Here is a 20553-nt window from a genome sequence, read left to right as displayed (position 1 = left end):
TAGCACTAAATGCCCACAAGAGAAAGCAGAAAAGATCTAAAATTGACACCCTAACATCACATTTAAAAGAACTAGAGAAGCAAGAGCAAACAAATTCAAAAGCTAGCAGAAGACAAGAAATAACAAATATCAGAGCAGAACTGAAAGAGATAGAGACACAAAAAACCCTTTAAAAATCAATGAATCTAGAAGCTAGTTTTTTGAAAAGATCAACAAAATTGATAGACAGCTAGCAAGACTAATACAGAAGAAAAGAAAGAAGAATCAAATAGATGCAATAAAAAATGATAAAGGGGATATCACCACCAACCCCACAGAAATACAAACTACCGTCAGAGAATACTATAAACACCTCTATGCAAATAAGCTAGGAAATCTAGAAGAAACTGATAAATTCCTGGACACATACACCCTACCAAGACTAAACCAGGAAGAAGTTGAATCTATGAATAGACCAATAATAGGCTCTGAAGTTGAGGCAATAATTAATAGCCTACCAACTAAAAAAAGTCCAGGACTAGATGGATTCACAGCCGAATTCTACCACAGGTACAAAGAGAAGCTGGTACCATTCCTTCTGAAACTATTCCAATCAATTGAAAAAGAGGGAATCCTCCCTAACTCATTTTATGAGGCCAACATCATCCTGATACCAAAGCCCAGCAGAGGCACAACAAAAAAAGAGAATTTTAGACCAATATCCCTGATGAACATTGATGCAAAAATCCTCAATAAAATACTGGCAAACCGAATCCAGCAGCACATCAAAAACCTTATCTACCACGGTCAAGTCGGCTTCATCCCTGGGATGCAAGGCTGGTTCAACGTATGTAAATCAATACATGTAATTCATCACATAAACAGGACCAACGATGGAAACCACATAATTATCTCAATAGATGCAGAAAAGGCCTTTGACAAAATTCAACAACCTTCATGCTAAAAACTCTCAATAACCTAGGTATTGATGGAACATATCTCAAAATAATAAGAGCTATTTATGACAAACCCACGGCCAATATCATATTGAATGAGCATTCCCTTCCCTTTGAAAACTGGTACAAGACAGGGATGCCCTTTCTCACCATGCCTATTCAATATAGTGTTGGAAGTCCTGGCCAGGGAAATCAGGGAAGAGAAACAAATAAAGGGTATTCAATTAGGAAATGGGGAAGTCAAATTGTTGCTGTTTGTAAATGACATGATTGTATATTTAGAAAACTCCATCATCTCAGCCCAAAATCTCCTTAAGCTGATAAGCAACTTCAGCCAGGTCTCAGGATACAAAATCAATGTGCAAAAATCACAAGCATTCCTATACACCGTTAACAAACAAACAGAGAGCCAAATCATGAGTAACTCCCATTCACAACTGCTACAAAGAGAATAAAATACCTAGGAATCCAACTTACAAGGGAGGTGAAGGACCTCTTCAAGGAGAACTACAAACCACTGCTCAATGAATAAAAGAGGACACAAACAAATGGGAGAATATTCCATGCTCATGGATAGGAAGAATCAATATCATGAAAATGGCCACACTGCCCAAAGTAATTTACACATTCAATGCCATCCCCATCAAGCTACCAATAACTTTCTTCACAGAATTGGAAAAAAGTACTTTAAAGTTCATATGGAACCAAAAACGAGTCTGCATTGCTAAGACATTCCTAAGCAAAAAGAACAAAGCTGGAGGCATCATGCTACCTGACTTCAAACGATACTACAAGGCTACAGTAACCAAAACAGCATGGTACTGGTACCAAAACAGAGATATAGACCAATGGAACAGGACAGAGTCCTCAGAAATAACACAACACATCTAGAACCATCTGATCTTTGACAAACTTGACAAAAACAAGAAAGGGGAAAGGATTCCCTATTTAATAAGTGGTACTGGGGAAACTGGCTAGCCATATGTAGAAAGCTGAAACTGGATCCCTTCCTTACACCTTATACAAAAATTAATTCAAGATGGATTAAAGACTTAAATGTTAGACCTACAACCATAAAAGCCCTAGAAGAAAACCTAGGCAATTGAATGGGCAAGGACTTCATGACTAAAACACCAAAAGCAATGGCAACAAAAGCCAAAATAGACAAATGGGATCTAATTAAACAAAAAAGCTTCTGCACAGCCAAAGAAACTACCATCAGAGTGAACAGACAACTTAAAGTGTAGGAGAAAATTTTTGCAATCTATCCATCTGACAAAGGGCTAATATCCAGAATCTACAAAGAACTCAAACAAATTTACCAAAAAAAAAAAATCAAAAAGTGGGCAAAATATATGAACAGACACTTCTCAAAAGAAGACGTCTATGCATCCAACAGACACATGAAAAAAATGCTCGTCATCACTGGTCATTAGAGAAATGCAAATCAAAACCACAATGAGATACCATCTCAAGCCAGTCAGAATGGCAATCATTAAAAAGTCAGGGAACAACAGATGCTGGAGAGGATGTGGAGAAATAGGAATGCTTTTACACTGTTTGTGGGAGTGTAAATTAGTTCAACCATTGTGGAAGACAGTATGGCAATTCCTCAAGAATCTAGAACTAGAAATACCATTTGACTCAGCAATCTCATTACTGGGTATATACCCAAAGGATTATAAATCATTCTACTATAAAGACACATGCACACATTTATTGCAGCACTATTTACAATAGCAAAGACTTGGAACCAACTGAAATGTCCATCAATGATAGACCGGATTAAGAATATGTGGCACATGGAATACTATGCAGCCATAAAAAAGGATGAGTTCATGTCCTTTGCAGGGACATGAATGAAGCTGGAAACCATCATTCTCAGCAAACTATCACAAGGACAGAAAAGCAAATATCGCATGTTCTCATTCATAGGTGGGAACTGAAAAATGAGATCACTTGGAGACAGGGTGTGGAACATCACACACTGGGACATGTCGGGAGGTGGGGGACTGGGGGAGGAATAGCATTTGGAGAAATACCTAATGTAAATAATGAGTTGATGGGTGCAGCAAACCAACACGGCACATGTATACCTATGTATCAAACCAGCAAGTTGTGCACATGTACCCTAGAACTTAAAAGTATAATAAAGAAATAATAAATAAAGCAAAAAATGTTACTACAGTTAAAAGGGACATTTTATATTTATAAAATAGTTAACCCATATGAAACATTTCAAAATAATGAGTCTACATGCACCTAACAAGAAAATCCCTAAGTTCATGAAACAAAAACTGGCAACTGAAGTTAGAAATACACAATTAAAATCATTAGTAGGAGATGCTAACACTTCACTTTTAATAATGGATAGAAAAAGTTGCAAGTAGGCAACTAATCAACAGGAGAAGTAAAGACCAAGAAGACACTGTACACCAAATAGCCATGAGAGATATCTATAAAACAATCTACTACACAGCAACAGAATATACGTTCTTTCCCAGTGTATACTGAACATTTTCTAGAATAAACCATATCTAGGATAGACCATAAGACAAGCCTGAATAAATTTAAGAGGATTGGGATGAAGCATGTTTGTCAATCACAGTGGTATGAACTTAGAAATCAATAACAAAGAAATTTAGTTCATACATATGTAAAAATTAAACAATATACTCTTAATGAACAGTTCAAATAATAAATCAAATGGAAAATTGCTAGAGAAACAATATTATGATGAATTAAAATGAAAATTGTAACAAACCAAAATTTATTTGTGTGGCTTAATCAGTGCATAAAGAAAAATTTGTAGCTGTAAATATCTAAACTAATGGAAAAAAATCTCAAATCAATAACTTAATCTTGCACCTTAAAACATTGGACAAAAAGAGCAAACAAAACATAAAACATTCAAAGGAAAGATATACTAAGTATTTAATTAAAGTTAAGAAAATAATAAAACAGAATAGAAAATCAATAAAGAAAACCAATGAAACTCAAAGTTATTTATTAAAAAAGGTCAATAGAATTGATTATCTATTAGCTACATTTACTAAGAAGAAAGAGAAGTCTTAACTTTCTAAAACCAAAAATGAAAGATGGGACACGACTACCACCTTAAGGAATAAAAAGGATTACTAGGGAAAACTATGAACAAGTATGTAGTGATAAAATTAGGTAACCTAGATTAAATAAGCCATATTCTTAAAAGAAATGAACTTCTGAAATTTTCTCAAGGAGAATTTAAAATCTGAACAGACCTGTAAAAATAGAGAGATTGAATTTAAAAGCCATCCCATAAAGTAGTGTCCAAGCCCAAATGGCTTCACTAGAAAATTCTACCTAACATTTAATTAAGAATTAATGTCAATTATTGATAAACTCTTTCAAAAATAGAAGAGAACACACAACCAGCTCATTCTATGAAGCAAGTAATACCCTGATGTGGAAACTGGACAAAAATATAACAGGAAACTATAGAACACATCTCCTATGAATATACATACAAAAATCCTCAAGAAAACATAAGCAAATCAATTCCAACAAACATAAAAGAAGATTATAAACTATGACTACTGAGATTCATCTCAGAAACGTAGGATTGGTTCAACATGTAAAAATATATTAATATAACACATTATATCAATAGAATAAAGGTTAGAAACCGCAGTCATATTATTAAATGCAGAAAAATAATTTGAAAAAAAATCTGGCTTGGCATGGTGGCTTATACATGTAATCCAAGTGCTTTGGAGGCCAAAGTGGGAGGATCACTTGAGTCCAGGAATTTGAGACCAGCTTGGCAACATGGTGAGACCTCTTCTCTGCAAAAAAATGTTAAAAACTAACTAAGTATGGTGGTATGCTCTTCTAGTCCCAGCTATCTGGGAGGCTGAGGCCGTAGGGTAACTTCAGCACACAGAAATTTGAGGTTACAGTGAACTATGATTGTGCCACTACATTCCAGCCTGGGTGACAGTGTGAGATATTGTGTAAAAAAAAAAAAAAATTCCAAAACACTAAGTGAACTTGGAATATAAAGAGATTTTTCTCAACTTTATAAAGGACATACATGAAAACTCTACAGGTAACATTCTACCTAACCATGAAATGCAAAATACTTTCTCATTAGGATCAGGAAAAATATATAGATCTACATTCTTCACAGTTCTGTTTAATATTGTCCTGAGAAGCTCTAGGCAGATCAATTAGGGCAGAAAAATAAATTAAAAGCACCCAGATTGGAAAGAAAGAAATAAAGCTGTCAACATTCCAAATGACATAATCTTAGGCATAAAAAAGAGAGTCTACTTTAAAAACCATACAATTAATAAATGAGTTCAGCAAGACTGCAGGATACAAAATCAGTATCTAAAAATCAATTATATCCCACACAATAGCAATGAATAATCTAAAAGTGATATTTTCAAAAATAATCTCATTAGCAAAACAATGAAAAAGGATAAAACTTGTAATAAAAATAAATTTAGAAATTAACAAAAGAAGTACAAGGCACTGAAAACAAATACACATACACACACATGCACACTTGGGTGTGAAATAATTGAAATAAAGAAGACCTAAGTAAATGAAAAGCCATCTTATGTTAATCACATTAATGGACTGCAAGATATTATTATTAAAATGGCAAAAATCCTGAAATTGATGTAATGTCAATGCATTTTCCATCAAAATCCCATACACTTTCCTTGCAGAATTTATCAAGCTGATCCTATAACTTATATGGAAATTCAGGGGACCCAGAATAGCCAAGCCAACCTGTAAAAGAATAAAATTGAAGAAGCCACAATTGCCAATTTCAAAATTCACCCCAAAGTTACAGTAATTAAGACAGAATGGTATTGGCACAAGGATAGTTATAAAGATCAATGGAAAAGAACTGGGAGTTCAGAAACAATGCTTAACATTTGTAGCCCATTACTTCTCGATTAGGTGCCAGGAAAATTCAATAGGATAAAATACTATTCTTTTCAACTAACCATTCTGAGGCAATCAGATAGTCTCATGCAAAAGAATGAAGTTGGGAGTCATCCCACACACCAAATTAAATAAAAATAGATCATAGAACTAACTATAAGAACTAAAACTCTTAGAAGAAAATATGAGAATAAATCTTCATGACCTTAGCTTGAGTAAAGGCTAAGACACTAAAAGTACAACCAACTAACAAATAATAGATTAATTAGACTTCACTAAAATTAGCAACTTTTTGCCTCAGAAGTTTTTACCATTAGAAACAAAACATATATCATAAAGAAAACTAAAAGACAATCTCAGGAAAGGAGAAATATTTTCAAATAACATATTTGATGAGAGAATTATATCTAGAATATGCAAAGAACTCTTATAATTCAATCATACAAATACAATTTAGAATGTAGGCAGAGGATCTGCAAACATTTATCTATGAAGTATATTACTACAAAAGTCCATTAAAAACAGGAAAAGATACCCAATGTCAGCAACTGTAAAATGCAAACGAAAACCACATGAGATACTATCTCACTTTTATTATGATGACTAAAATAAAAAAGACAGATAATAAGTATTGGCAAGAATGAGGAGAAATTGCAATCCTCAGACACTGGTGGCGGGAATGTAAAATGGTGAGGCTGCTTTGGAAAACATTCTGGATGTTCCTCAAATGGTTAAATATAGACTTAGCATATGATACATCAATTTCACTCTGCGGTGCATACCGCAAAGAAATAAAAACATATGTCCACACAAAACTTGTACACATAATTTCATAACAGCACTATGTATAATAGCAAATCATGGAAACACCTCAAATGTCAAAAGAGAACTGATATATCCATTGATGGACTATCATCCAAGCTATAAAATGGAGTAAAGCGTTGATACATACTATGATACAGGTGGATCTGGAAAACATTATGCTAGAAGCATTCAAAGAAGCAGTCACAGAAAATGACATTCTGTGATTCCATCTTTAACGTATGTCTGGAATAGGTAAATCTACAAAACAGAAAATAAATTTATAGCTGTCTAGGGCTGAGGGGTTTGGAGGGGAATGGAGAATAACTGTTAAGGGGTACAGGTTTTCTTTTGAGAATGATGAAAATATTTTAAAATGATTTCGCTAACAGTTGTATAAATTTATAAATAAAATAAAAATGACCAAATTGTGTAATACATAAATTTTAATTTGACAATGCTGTAAAATATTTGATAATCTTGTCAATAAGTTCATCCCAATAAATTTTAAGACAAATAAAATAGACAAATTCCTTAAAAGACACAAATATCACTCAGTAAGAAACAGGCATAGCCCTATATCAATAAAATAAAATAGAATACAATGTTTGAAAGCTTCCAAGTAAGAAAACCACATGCCCAGTTTGCTTCACTGTTGAATTATACCAAAAATATACGGAAGAATTGGCATCAAATCTATTTAAAATCTTTCAAAAAAACAGAAGAGAAGTGAACACTGCCACAATCTTCTCCTGTGTGGCCAAAAATTATTCTTATATAAAAAACACTTCCTGGGACCCATCAGTTACTCATTTACATTCTTTCACTAAGAAGTTTTTTTTAGTATCAACTATACTCCAGGCACTATAGAACATGCTAGATGTACAAGAGGTAAATTATATGGTTTGATTGAGAATCACATACTATAAAGAGCCAAGTAAATAGGTAAATATAACACTGTTATAAATTCTTGGAAATTTACTGTCCACAGCACTCTGGGAGAAAATAACTAAATAAAAATGTCCAGATTATGTATGGCAGAGTGCAGGGAAGACTTTCCAGATGATATGATACCTAACTGTAATTGTTGTATCTCACTTCAGCAGTTTGTTGTATAAGCAATGTTACGATAATGGTTTACTCAACACATATTAACAACTGTAAATGCCAATATTGGCAGAAAGTACCATTTCTTCCTTCTGGAAGTTATCTACTTATAGCAATTCAAAACTCTGAAAAAGCACATCTAGTAAAGGAAGAATTCCTGAAGAGAGAAAGGGTAGAGATGAGAACTCACACTCTTAAAAACACATAGATTTAAACAATTGTAATAGAGTATCACACAAGTTATTCAAACTTACTGTTTCTAACTATTCTGCCTCCAATGGTTCTTGAAAAACTTAAACAATTTTGTTTATTTAAAGTATTTGGAATACTACCAGGAACATTGCAAATATTCTAGAATAATCTATTATTTGTATTACATCATCAGCAAAGGAAACTAAAGGATTGTAAGGGTCTTATTTTCTAAAATTTTTGCTACTCTGGCTATTATGTTTTGGAAAACTAGAGGTTCAACAGTGTAATACAGAGACGTCACTTTATTCCAGTACTTTTAAGTATGGGTTGGTCTCTCAAACCTCAGAGTCCAGCCATCTAGTGGCAGACACTATATACCTCCAGCAACAAGCACTGCAATAAACATGGTACACCAATGTCATTGATACCAAGCAGTTTGGCCCTTCTGTACCAAGTTCTGTCTTACGATATAAGCCTCACAATGTTATGCCTAACCATCCTTAGCCTCTAGCCATCACTCTCATGACCTCCATGAGTTTTATTTAGCTCCACATGTAATCACGCTAAAGTCATCTAGGGGTCTGTGGTATGCAAAATAATGACCTCCACAAAGCTGATTATGTTATTATCCACAGAAACTGCAATCATGTTAACTTGCATGGCAAAGGAGAATTAGGGTTGCACACATAATTAAAATGTAATTCAGATGACCTTAAAGTGAAGAGATCATCTTGGATTATCTGGATGGACCCAACATAAGTTCAAGGGTCATTAATAGTGAAAGATGGAGGCAAAATGATTCAACCTGATGTTACTAGATTTGAAGATGAAAGAATAGAGCCATGAACCAAGGAGTAGGGGTAGTCTTTAGAAACTGGAAAAGGGAAGGCAATAGATTCTCTCTTAGAATTTCCAGAAGAAATTCAGTCCTTATTGACACTGTGATTTAAGACTCATTTTGGACTTTTGACCTCCAGAACTACAACACAAATAAATTTGTATTGTTTTAAGCCACTCTGTTTATGGGAGTTTGTAATGGCAGCAATAAGAAACTAATACAGGTTCTCAACATTACAGATTTTTGTTGATAAAGGTCTTGACTTTTACAAATACAGCCATGATTTCCATAGTGGCTGTGTAGCTGAATACATGTGCTCTTTTTCACTTATTTGAAAAATGTTCTTGTAATTATTTATTGAGATAATTTCTCTTCATAGCTGTATAGTAGTATTTTGTATGGAATAATCATCACTATTTACTGATTGTATTTTCTATCAGTAAAGCTGAGAGTCAAATCAAGAAGGCAATCCATTTACAATAAAAAATCACTGCTTAATAGTATAGTTCGGAGTATTTAGGCAGTTCCCAATACATCAGTATTTATATATTATTATAAAGAACATTCTTACATGTAAACTATGATATGGAAGTTCTGATAATTTCCTTAGAGCAAATGCCTAAAACTGTTAGTGGTTGGGTTCAAAAAAGAAATACGCCTTTTAAAGTTTTTCATATCATGCCCATATTAACAATACCATGATCAGAGTAAGAGTGCCAACATTTATACATTCTTTATAAAAATAGCTGTTTTTCTTTTTTTCCTTTTTGGCCAATTGTATAATCAGTAAACAATTGGTAATCACTGCTTTATTCTATACGTATTGGATTATTAATAATAGAATCAATATAAAATGAAAACTGTGATTTGTTTATATTCATGTAAATGTTTGTTTACTTTTCTTAAACAGAAAATGGCCAGTCTATTTGTGTAGAGTCCTTGTTGCATTCATGACTCTATGTTCATGTTAAAGAAAACTAACAACAAGCCCTTGCCTTCGTAAAGTTTATAATCTCAATGTTAATCACAAACTAGCTATAATTAATGAACTTCCAGAGGAAACTCAGCCCTACCGACACCTTGATTTGAGATTCATTTTGGACTGTTGACATCCAGGACTATAACACAAATGCATTTCTGCTAGGGGATATAATAAAGTTCATTATATGTATTTTCTTATCAAGACCTTCTAGTAATTTCACAAGAAAGTCATGATTGCCTATTTTATAAATGACAAAATCAAGATTCAGGGATGTTAATAAATAAGTTTTAGACCATTTGGCTGATATGTGCAGTACTATGCTAGGGGCTGAAAACCTCTTAATGGGGTAAAATTTATGTAACTACGCTTCACTATAAGTTTAATGCTGGCTGGTGATATAGAACAATGTAGTAGATGGTTGTTTAGGCATATTTAACTCATATTTGATTGTTTTCAAACTCTGTGCCATTTTCTAAGTCACTTTTTCTCCTAAGTCTCATTTTTTTCTTTAAAAAAAATGAAACAAATAATGCCTACATTACAATTTTTTTGTATAACTTTCTAAAATGGTGCTATTGCTCTAATTGTTCCACTGAACAAGAAGCTAAGAAACAGCAGAAGTCATAGCTATACTATTAAAAATTGTATCCACTGTACCTAAGATACTACCTCTCAAACAGTAAACACCCTGAATATTTGTTCTAATTTCTGTGGGCTTTGATTATCACTCTGTATTAGAATATTCTCCTAACTATCCATTGAAATTATTTATATATGTGCTTTTATTTTATCCCTCATATAATTCAGTTTACTTTTAATAGGTATAAATATTTTCCAGCCTCAATTATGAATCATAATCTAGAGAAGAACAAATTGTGGAAATTGTGTACTAATAGTTATTCATCATGGCCCATGTTACTTCCACTTTTTTAAAAAAGGTTATTTATTTATCTATGATTCCTCAAAAAATGTCATAAAACTCTCTGTGTGTGGTCATTTGACCTACTAAAAATATGGGTACAGTTAAACTAATGAAAACAAATGTCATTTGTGATCATGAATCACAAGTCAATGAACATCTTCTTTTTTTATTTACTCTCAGATTTATTTGGCTGCAAATATATACCAGTTGACCCAGCAATTATTATGAAACCCCTTTATTCTTGACCTGTCTCTATCCTAAGGCTAAAAAAGCTAAAACTGATGTTTTAGCATTTTCAAATGTAAGGTTGTCTATGTGACATAGTTTTGCACAAGGAGGAATTTCAGTGGGAAGGCTATTACTTCCCTGACAAAGTACACAGGTACTGCTGGAGGTGTCCTTGATTTTTTGGCACTTTTTTTTTTTTTTTTTTTTTTTTTTTTTGCCAAGTCATATGTTCACAGATTCTGGAGATTAAAATATGAATTCCTTTGGTGGGTCATTATTTAGCCCATTACACCTACTATCATTGTCATTTTTTCTGACTACCCTTCGTAATTTCTAAGCCAAAAAAAATTGCAGATTGAGAAAAACAATATATACAATTTTTAATATGTGCTGGATTTAAAATTTATCTTCATTTGTATAAGAAAATATTAAAAAACTATATATAATCTAATTTTACCAACTTTGATATAAAAAAACACTTAAGACAAATTTTGCCAGAGAGAAAGTTGTCTTTATGGATCCACTAATACTTTGCTTATATAGATTCTGTGCTATTTACAATCTTACTTTGAGAAAAGGAAAACATATTTACATAGACAGCTTTGTTTGGTTGATAAATAAGGTTCATGCAATTTCTCAACAAATATGAAAATGTCTTCCTTAAAACTCTAAAGGGCAAACTTGCATTTATGATACTTTTTGTCAATTCAGTGTAAAGACATTAAAAACTCTCATTTGACAAGCTTTACTTTTGTATTTCTAAAATAAAAAGTGTTAAGTTGCTGCAATATAACATTTGCATTCCCCACATGAGAGAATTGTTTAGACTTACGAATTCTCCTTTGTTTTCCCATTAAATATAGTATTTTAAAGGAAATAGTACCAGTTTATGAAATTTGTGTTATTCTTCACTATTGTAGATTTAATTGTGTTCCTTACAGCTTGTATTTTGATGTTCTAGCCTTCAGTAACTCAAAATATGATGTAATTTGGGGATAAAGCTGCCGCATAGGTCATAGTTAAAATTCAATCATATTGGAGCAGGGTGAATCTTTAGTACAGTATAACAGGTGCTCCTATAAAAAAGGCACCATGTGACATGACAAACACATGAACACAGAGAATACCATATGAAGATTGGAGTTATGCTACCCTAAGGCAAGAAACAACCAGAAGCTAGGAGAAAGACCTTAAACAGATCTTTTTCTATTACTTTCACAGTAGCTATGTCCCTGCCAACACCTTAACAACCTTAGACTTCAAGTCTTCAGACCTGTGAGATAATAAATGTCCATTGTTTAAACCACTCAGTATCCTTTGTTATGGGGGCCCTAGCAAACTATAACATTTAAATAGAGTCAAAATAAATATGTATTATTTTTAAGTTACATTGTTTTTCTAAACAATACATCTCCAACTTTGTCTATAGCTACATTGTACGTATCAACAACCTCCCTATCATTTCTGAATAAGAAAAAGGAAGAAAATTTTATCTGCTTTCTCCCCAATAGTCAAAGATCCTTAGAATGAGGTAGTTCTAGCTTATTTCTGATTCAAACATAATTCAAAACTTGTTCCTTCCATCATGCAGGGGATAAAGTCTATATTAAAACTTTTAGACGTGAGGACTTACATCAACACCAGACCTGTCATATAAGAAATGCTAAACAGAGTACTTCAGTCTGAAAGAACGGATGACAATGTAAAACAAGAAATCATTTGGTGGCATATAACTCATGTAAAAGTAAGTAAATCAACAAATACACACACTCGAATACTCTAATCACCATATGTACACCATTCACATCTTTAGTATGAATACTAAATGACAAACCTATCAAAAATAATAACTATAACAATTTGTTAAGAGAGATATAACATAAGTAATATAGAGACAACAAAAATTCCAAAACTGACAGGGATGGAGTCCAAACAGGGAGATTTTTAGTTTTCTCTTTGCTTGTTTCTTTTTTTCTTTCTTTGTGATCAGAGTTGTTATCATCTTAAAAAATGATTGATTATAAGATGCTTTTTGCAAGCCACAAGGTAATTTAAAAATTCTATCAAAGAAGATAACTTATACACAAATGAAGAAAAAAAAAGAAATAAAGGAAGAGAGAACTAACAAAACAACCAGAAAACAATTTTTAATGGCAATAGTAAGTTCTGACCAATCAACAATAACATTAAATATAAATAAACTAAATTCTCCAAACAAAAGACATAGAGTGCTAAAATAAATAAAAACAAGATGCAACTATATGCTACCTAAAAAAGTGGAACTCACTTTACCTATAAAGATATACATAGACTAAAAATGACAGGAATGGAAAAAATATATTCTATTCTAATGAAAACCAAAGGAGCAAGAGTAGCTATACTTACAGCAGGTAAAATAGAATTTAAGATTAAAAACTGAAAAAAGATACAAAGAAAGTCATATTATAATGATAAAGGGAACTATTCAGTAAGAGAAAAATAAGAAATATAAATATGTATGCACCCTTTTCAAACTTTTCCAAAAAGTAAGGAGAAGGAAATTTCAAATTAATTCTACAAGGCCAGCATTACCCTGATACCAATACGAGACAGACACACACATGACACACACACACACATACACATGGAAAGTCACAGGCCAATATCTCAAATGAACAAAAATGCAAATATCCTTAACAAAATACTAGCAAACTGAATTCAACAAAATGTTAACAAGACCATTCATCATGATCAAGTGGTATTCATCCCAGGGACACAAGGATGATTCAACATATGCAAATCAATACACATAATACACCACATCAACAGAATAAAGGACAAAAACCATAGGACCAGTTCAATAAACACCAAAAAATCACTTGATAAAATTCAACATATTTTCATAATAAACTCTCAATAAACTGGAAATAGAAGGAAGATACCTCAATACAATAAAGGCTATATATGACTAATTCATAGCTAGTATAAGACTGAAGGAAGACTGTAAGCCTTTCCTCTAAGCTATGGAACAAAACGAAGATGCTCACTTTTCACCGCTCTAATTCAACATAGTACTGGAAGTCCTACTCAGAACAATTAGATGAAAAGAAGAAATAAGGGCATTTAAATGGGAAAGAAAAAAGTTAAATTATTCTTATTTGCAGACAATATAATCTTACATCTAGAAAATCCTTTAAAAGTCCATCAAAAACCTGTTAGAACTGACGAATGAACTCAGTAATGTTGCAGGATATAAAATCAACTTACAAAAATCAGTAGCATTTATATATGCTGACAGTAAACAATCTAAAAAGAACCCAAGAAAACAATCCCATTTATCATAGCTATGACAAAAAATAAAATACCTAAAAATAAGTTTAACCAAAGAAATGAAAGATCTCTACAATTAAAACTATAAAATATTAATGAAAAACATTGAGGAGGACACAAAAATGGAAAGATATCGCATGCTCATGAACTATAAGACTCACTATCATTAAAACGTCCATACTATCCAAAGAAATCTACATATCCAAAGTAATCTCTATCAAAATATCAATGATATTCTTCACATAAGTAGAAAAAATAATCCTAAAATCTATGTGAAACAACAAAGACTCCAATAGTCAAAGTAATTCTGAGCAAAAAGAACAAAGCTAGAATCATTACATTACTTGATTTCAAATTATACTACAAAGCTACAGTGATCAAAACAGCATGGTGCTAGCATAAACACAGGTGGATAGAACAATGGAACAGAATAGAAAACCCAAAAATAAATGTATTCATTTACAGTCAACTCATGTTTGACAAAAATGCCAAGAGCATACGTCAGGGAAAGGATAGTCTTTTCAACAAATAATGCTGAAAAAAACTGGATATCCATATGCAGAAGAATAAAACCAGACTTCTCTTATATACAAAAATAAAATCAAAATGATTAACTCCTACATGCAAGACTTGAAAGTATGAAATTATTAGAAAGAAGCATTTAGTGAATGCTTCAGGACATTGGTCTGGACAAAGACTTCTCAATAACACAGGCAACCAAAACAAAAATTGACAAATGGGATCATCAGTCTAAAAACCTACAGAACAGCACAAGAAACAATCAAAAAATAAATATACAACCTACAGAATGGGAGAACTTATGTAAACTACTCAACTGACATGTAATTAATAACCAGGAGACATAGGAAGTGCCAATGATGCAATAGCAAACAACAACAAAAACCTATAACACAATTATAAAATAGTTAAACTATCCGAATAGACATTTTTCAGCAAAAGGCATACAAATGGCTAACGAGTATATAAAACAATGCTCAGCATCACTAATCACAAGAGAAATGCAAATAAAAACCACAATGAGATATCACCTCACTCCAGTTAAAATTAATTTTGTCAAAAAGACAAATAATAATGGATGCTGATGAGGATAGGGAGAAAGCAGAAAGAACCATTGTACGCTGTTGGCGGGAATGAAAACTAGTACGGATGGCCGGGTGCGGTGGCTCACGCCTGTAATCCCAGCACTTTGGGAGGTCGAGGCGGGTGGATCACGAGGTCAGGAGTTCCAGACCAGCTTGACCAACATGGTGAAACCCCATCTCTATTAAAAATACAAAAATTAGCTGGTATGGTTGCATGTGCCTGAAATCCAGCTACTCATGAGGCTGAGGTAGGAGAATCACTTGAACTCAGGAGGTGGAGGTTGTGGTGAGCTGAGATCGCAACCACTGAACTCCAGCCTGGGCAACAGAGCAAGACTCTGTCTAAAAAAAACAAAAAACAAAACAAAAAAAAAAAACAAAAAAAAAATGAAAAGAAAAGAAAATTAGTACAGATGCTATGGAGAACAGTATGGAGGTTCCTCAAAAACCTGTAAATAAAACCACCTTATGATCCAGTAACCCCACTGCTAAGTATGTATCCAAAAAAATTAGTAAATTAAAGAAATATCTGCATTCCCATGTTTGTTGTAGCACTCTTCACAATAGCCAAGCTATGGAATCAACATAAGTATCTATCAACAGATTCATGGATTAAGTATATGTGGCACATACACACAATAGAATGTAATACAACCATGTCACTTTCAACAACACAGATGGAACTGGAGGACATTATCTTGAGTGAAATAAGCCAGACACAGAAAGAAGTATATCGCATTTGCTCACTCATATGTGGGAACTATAAAAAAAAAAAAAGATCTCATGGAGGTAGTAGAATGATGGTTACGAGAGGCTGGGAAGGGTACTAGGAAGGAAGGGATAAAGAGGGGTTGTTTCATGAGTAACAAAATATAGTTAAATTGTTAGATAGTACAAATAAGTTTGAGTGTTTAGCAGCACAATATGGTGACTGTAGTGAACAATTTATATCATTTTTCAAAATCTAGAGGACTGAATTTGGAATGTTCCCAACATGAAGAAACAATAAATATTTGAAATGATGGCTATCCCAACTACCCTGATTTTATTATAGCATATTGTATTCTTGTATCAAAACATCACAAGTACTCTATAAATATGTACAACTATTATATGTCCATAAAAATGGTAAATAATTTTAACGAAAGGTAAATCTAAGCAAAAATAAATAACAGGTAAATATAATAATGTCTCTTTAAAAAGTTTTGGGGAAGTTAGAACTAAGAGAAAGTTTATTAAGAACCCTACATACAAAGAAATAAAAAATAAATAGATTTCCTAATAATCAGCAGTGACCAACTTGAAAATATTGTGAAATTATATTCATTTTTATAAAAAGAAAGTCATGAAAGCACTTAAACATAATAAGCTTACTAAAAATGTTAAGGTCAAACAACTATCCAAAAAATAAAATTAACAAAACTCTTTCTTTTACTTAAATAAAACAAGTCACATATAAATGTACATTATTTTTATGTGTCTTTACGGATTATCTATCTGTCTCTGTTTCTGTGTGTGTGTGTGTGCGTGTGTGTGTGTGTGTTCGTGTGTGAGACAGAGTCTTATTCTGTTGCCTGGGCTAAGTGCAGTGGTGTGATCATAGCTCACTATAGCCTTGAACACCTGGGCACATACGATCCTCCCACCTAGGCCACCCAAAGTGTTAGGATTACAGGTGTGAGCCACCACACTCAGTCATCAGATTTGATGTTGTAAATATTTTATGTCTCACAAAAACAGTCTATGCATTCAAGATAATTCCAACTCAAATCTCAAAGAATTCCTATGGGGACTTAAAAAATAATTCTACTGTTAGTTTAAAAAAAAAATGCTCAAGAATAGTGTATTTAGAAAGTGAATAGTAATAAGGCAGAGGATAAATTTAATACAAAATAAAAGTGTATTTAAAATAAGTGGTATTTATTTTTATAATGTGAGTAAAAACAGACTATTTTACAAATGGTTATGGAACAAAGGGCTCTCCTTTTGGTGAACAAATTTTATCTATCTGAAAGCATTTATTGCATTCTAGACTGACTACAACCACCACTCCCCCACATACACACACATATATATAGACACAACTGTAACAATACTCAAGCAAATAGCTTAAGGCAGAACATTCCTTCCTAAAATAAAATTCAAAGTCATCAAAAGATAGTAAAGTTTAAATTTTTTGAGCATTAAATTTTTTTGTAACAAAGTACAAAGTTAATATGCAAATAAACACATGGAAAAATATGTGTGATATATATTTTTACAATCTGTGAAAAACTCCTACAAATATACATTACAAGACAACTGCTTAACTGCATAAAGATCAGTAGATAAATGCATAAAGGTTATAAAGCAGGTAATTTACTGTAAAAAGAAATACAAATGGGTCCCAAAAATAAGAAGTGCAACTTTACATTTACAAATAGTAATGATACAAATATTAAAAAGCAAGGTGATAATACTATTCACTTATTAAATTGGTGAAAAAATTTAAAGTTCAATTATATCCAACGTTTAATTGTAAAAAATGGGTACCCCAATACACTATTGTTGAGAGTATAAAATAGCAGCCTTTCTAGATGGAAGTTTCACTGAAAATATTCCTACAAATTATGCATTATATCTGACCCATCAAATCAATGTAGTATATATAATATGTACACATATTATGTATACATATAATATATACATGTTATATATACATACACATATACATATATACATATAATAGACACATATATTAGATATACATATAATAGACACATATATTAGATATACATATAATAGACACATAGATATACATATAATAGACACATATTATATATACATATAACAGACACATATATTATATATACATATATACAATCTACCATACAATTCTGTATACAAGAGTACTTAGCATTACTTGTAATCATGAAAAAGTACAAATTATGTAAATATCAAGCAATGAATGTGGTTAGAGTGAATCTTCATTTTTTATTAAGTCTGACTGCATAGCATACTTATCTGTAAGAATTATATGATCACGATGTTTTAAAACTGACATAAATTTCAGAAATCTTATAGAGAGAAGAAATTGAGACCTGACAATACTTTCATTTTTGCCTGAAATCGCAGAGCAAGTTTATGACTGAACTGAGAACTGCAAACTGCTCAGCCCAGGGAGCTACTTACTTTCTACTACAAAATTCTAAAGACCATTTAAACAAAAGCTACAGGAAAGGCTTCCACTATCACCCTCAGTTTATTGATATGCTTATCTGTCATTAAATATTTTCCACTTTCTGCTTATTCTGGTTCCAATTTATTGGAAATCACTGCCAGGATTTGTACCCAGTAGCAGCAGAAGAAACAATAAACTAATGGTTATGTTGCCTAAATATTAATTTTTAAATTAGTCATTCTGAACACCAAACAGCAGCTTAATTCATGTTATATCAGAAGTGCTAGAAGTTTGGTTAACCCAATCACATTTATCTTGACCCTAAATTTATCGGCTATGGGGAGAGTAAGAATGTCAATATGCAACTTACATTTCTACTGTTTCCTACCATGTTCCTGACTTGTTTTCATGAGAGTTCATAAAAATATTCCATATTTCATGTAACAGTCTCATGAGGTCTTAAACAAAGAATGAATAATAAGTTACATTTAATGAAATATATGGCTGAGAATAAAGTGAAACAGGCATTATAACACATGACTGTTAGGCACACAAATCGTTAAGGTTTCTGGAAAGCAATTTAAAAATTCTTACCAAGATTCTCAGAAGTCCTCAGAACTCTGACTCAGAATTCTGTGTATAATAGTTCAATCTAAGGAAAGAACAAGAAAAAAGACAAGTGTTTATATATAAATATATTCATCTCAAAATAATTTACAATAGAAGAAATAAGCATTCAGTAGCTGCAAAATAAGTATTCAATTTTAACTAAGTTGATAATGAAAAGAATAAAACAAGAGAATGAGATAAACTAGATAGGATTACACAAAAAACATATGTGTATGTGTGAAAACGTCTAAGAAAACATTACTGTGATTTGTAATGTTAACAAATTTTTGAATGGGAACAACTAAACTAAATCTTCAGTGTAGAAATATTTCAGAACAAAGATTCTGGGAACTTCTTTGTAACAAAACTTGAATTTTTGTTCTCAATACTTTTGGAGATACATGTGGTTTTTGGTTGCATGGATAAGTTCTTTAGTGGTGATTTCTGGGATTTTGGTGCAACTGTTACCCAAGAAATGTACACTTTATCCGATATATAGTATTTTATCCTTCACCCACCTCTTAAACTTCCCCCAGGAGTCCTCTAACTCCACTATATCATTCCTGTCCCTTTACACCCTCATAGCTTAGCTCCCAGTTATAAGTGAGAACCTATGATACTTGGTTTTCCATTCCTGAGTTGCTTCACTTATAATAATGGCCTCCAGCTTTATCCAGGTTGCTACAAGAGACATTTTTTAGTTCCTTTTATGGCTGAATAGTATTTCATGGTGTATATATACCACATTTTCTTTATCCACTCATTGATTGATGGACACTTAAATTGTATCCACATCTTCTCAAGTGCAAATTCTGCTGCTCTAAACATGTATGTGCATGTGTATTTTTCATATTATGACTTATTTTTCTTTGGGTAGATACCTAGTAGTGGAATTGCTGTGTCAAATGGTAGTTCTACTTTTAGTTCTTTAAGGGATCTCCAGACAGATTTCTATAGTGGTTGTACTAGTTTACATTCCCACCAGCAGTATAAAAGTATTCTCTTTTCACCAAATCCAAGCCAACTTCTATCTTATTTTTATTATTATTATTATGGCCATTCTTGCAGGAGTAAGGTGGTATCTCATTGCGGTTTTAATTTGCATTTCCCTGATGTTTAGTGATATTGAACATTTTTTCATGTTTGTTGGCTGTATGTATATATCTGCTTTTGAAAAACGTTTATTCATGTCATTTGCACAGTTTTTTCAAATTATACTTTAAGTTCTGGGATACATGTGCAGAATGCGCAGGTTAGTTACATAGTTATACACGTGCCATGGTGGTTTGCTGCACCCATCAACTCATCGTCTACGTTAGGTATTTCTCCTAATGCTCTCCCTCCTCTGGTCCCCCAAACCTGACAGGCCCTAGTGTGTGATATTCCCCTCCTGTGTCCATGTGTTCTCATTGTTCAACTCCCACTTATG

The sequence above is a fragment of the Chlorocebus sabaeus genome, chromosome 7, assembly GCF_047675955.1.
Source record: "Chlorocebus sabaeus isolate Y175 chromosome 7, mChlSab1.0.hap1, whole genome shotgun sequence".
NCBI lineage: Eukaryota > Metazoa > Chordata > Mammalia > Primates > Cercopithecidae > Chlorocebus > Chlorocebus sabaeus.
Note: the sequence above shows the minus strand (reverse complement) of the source record.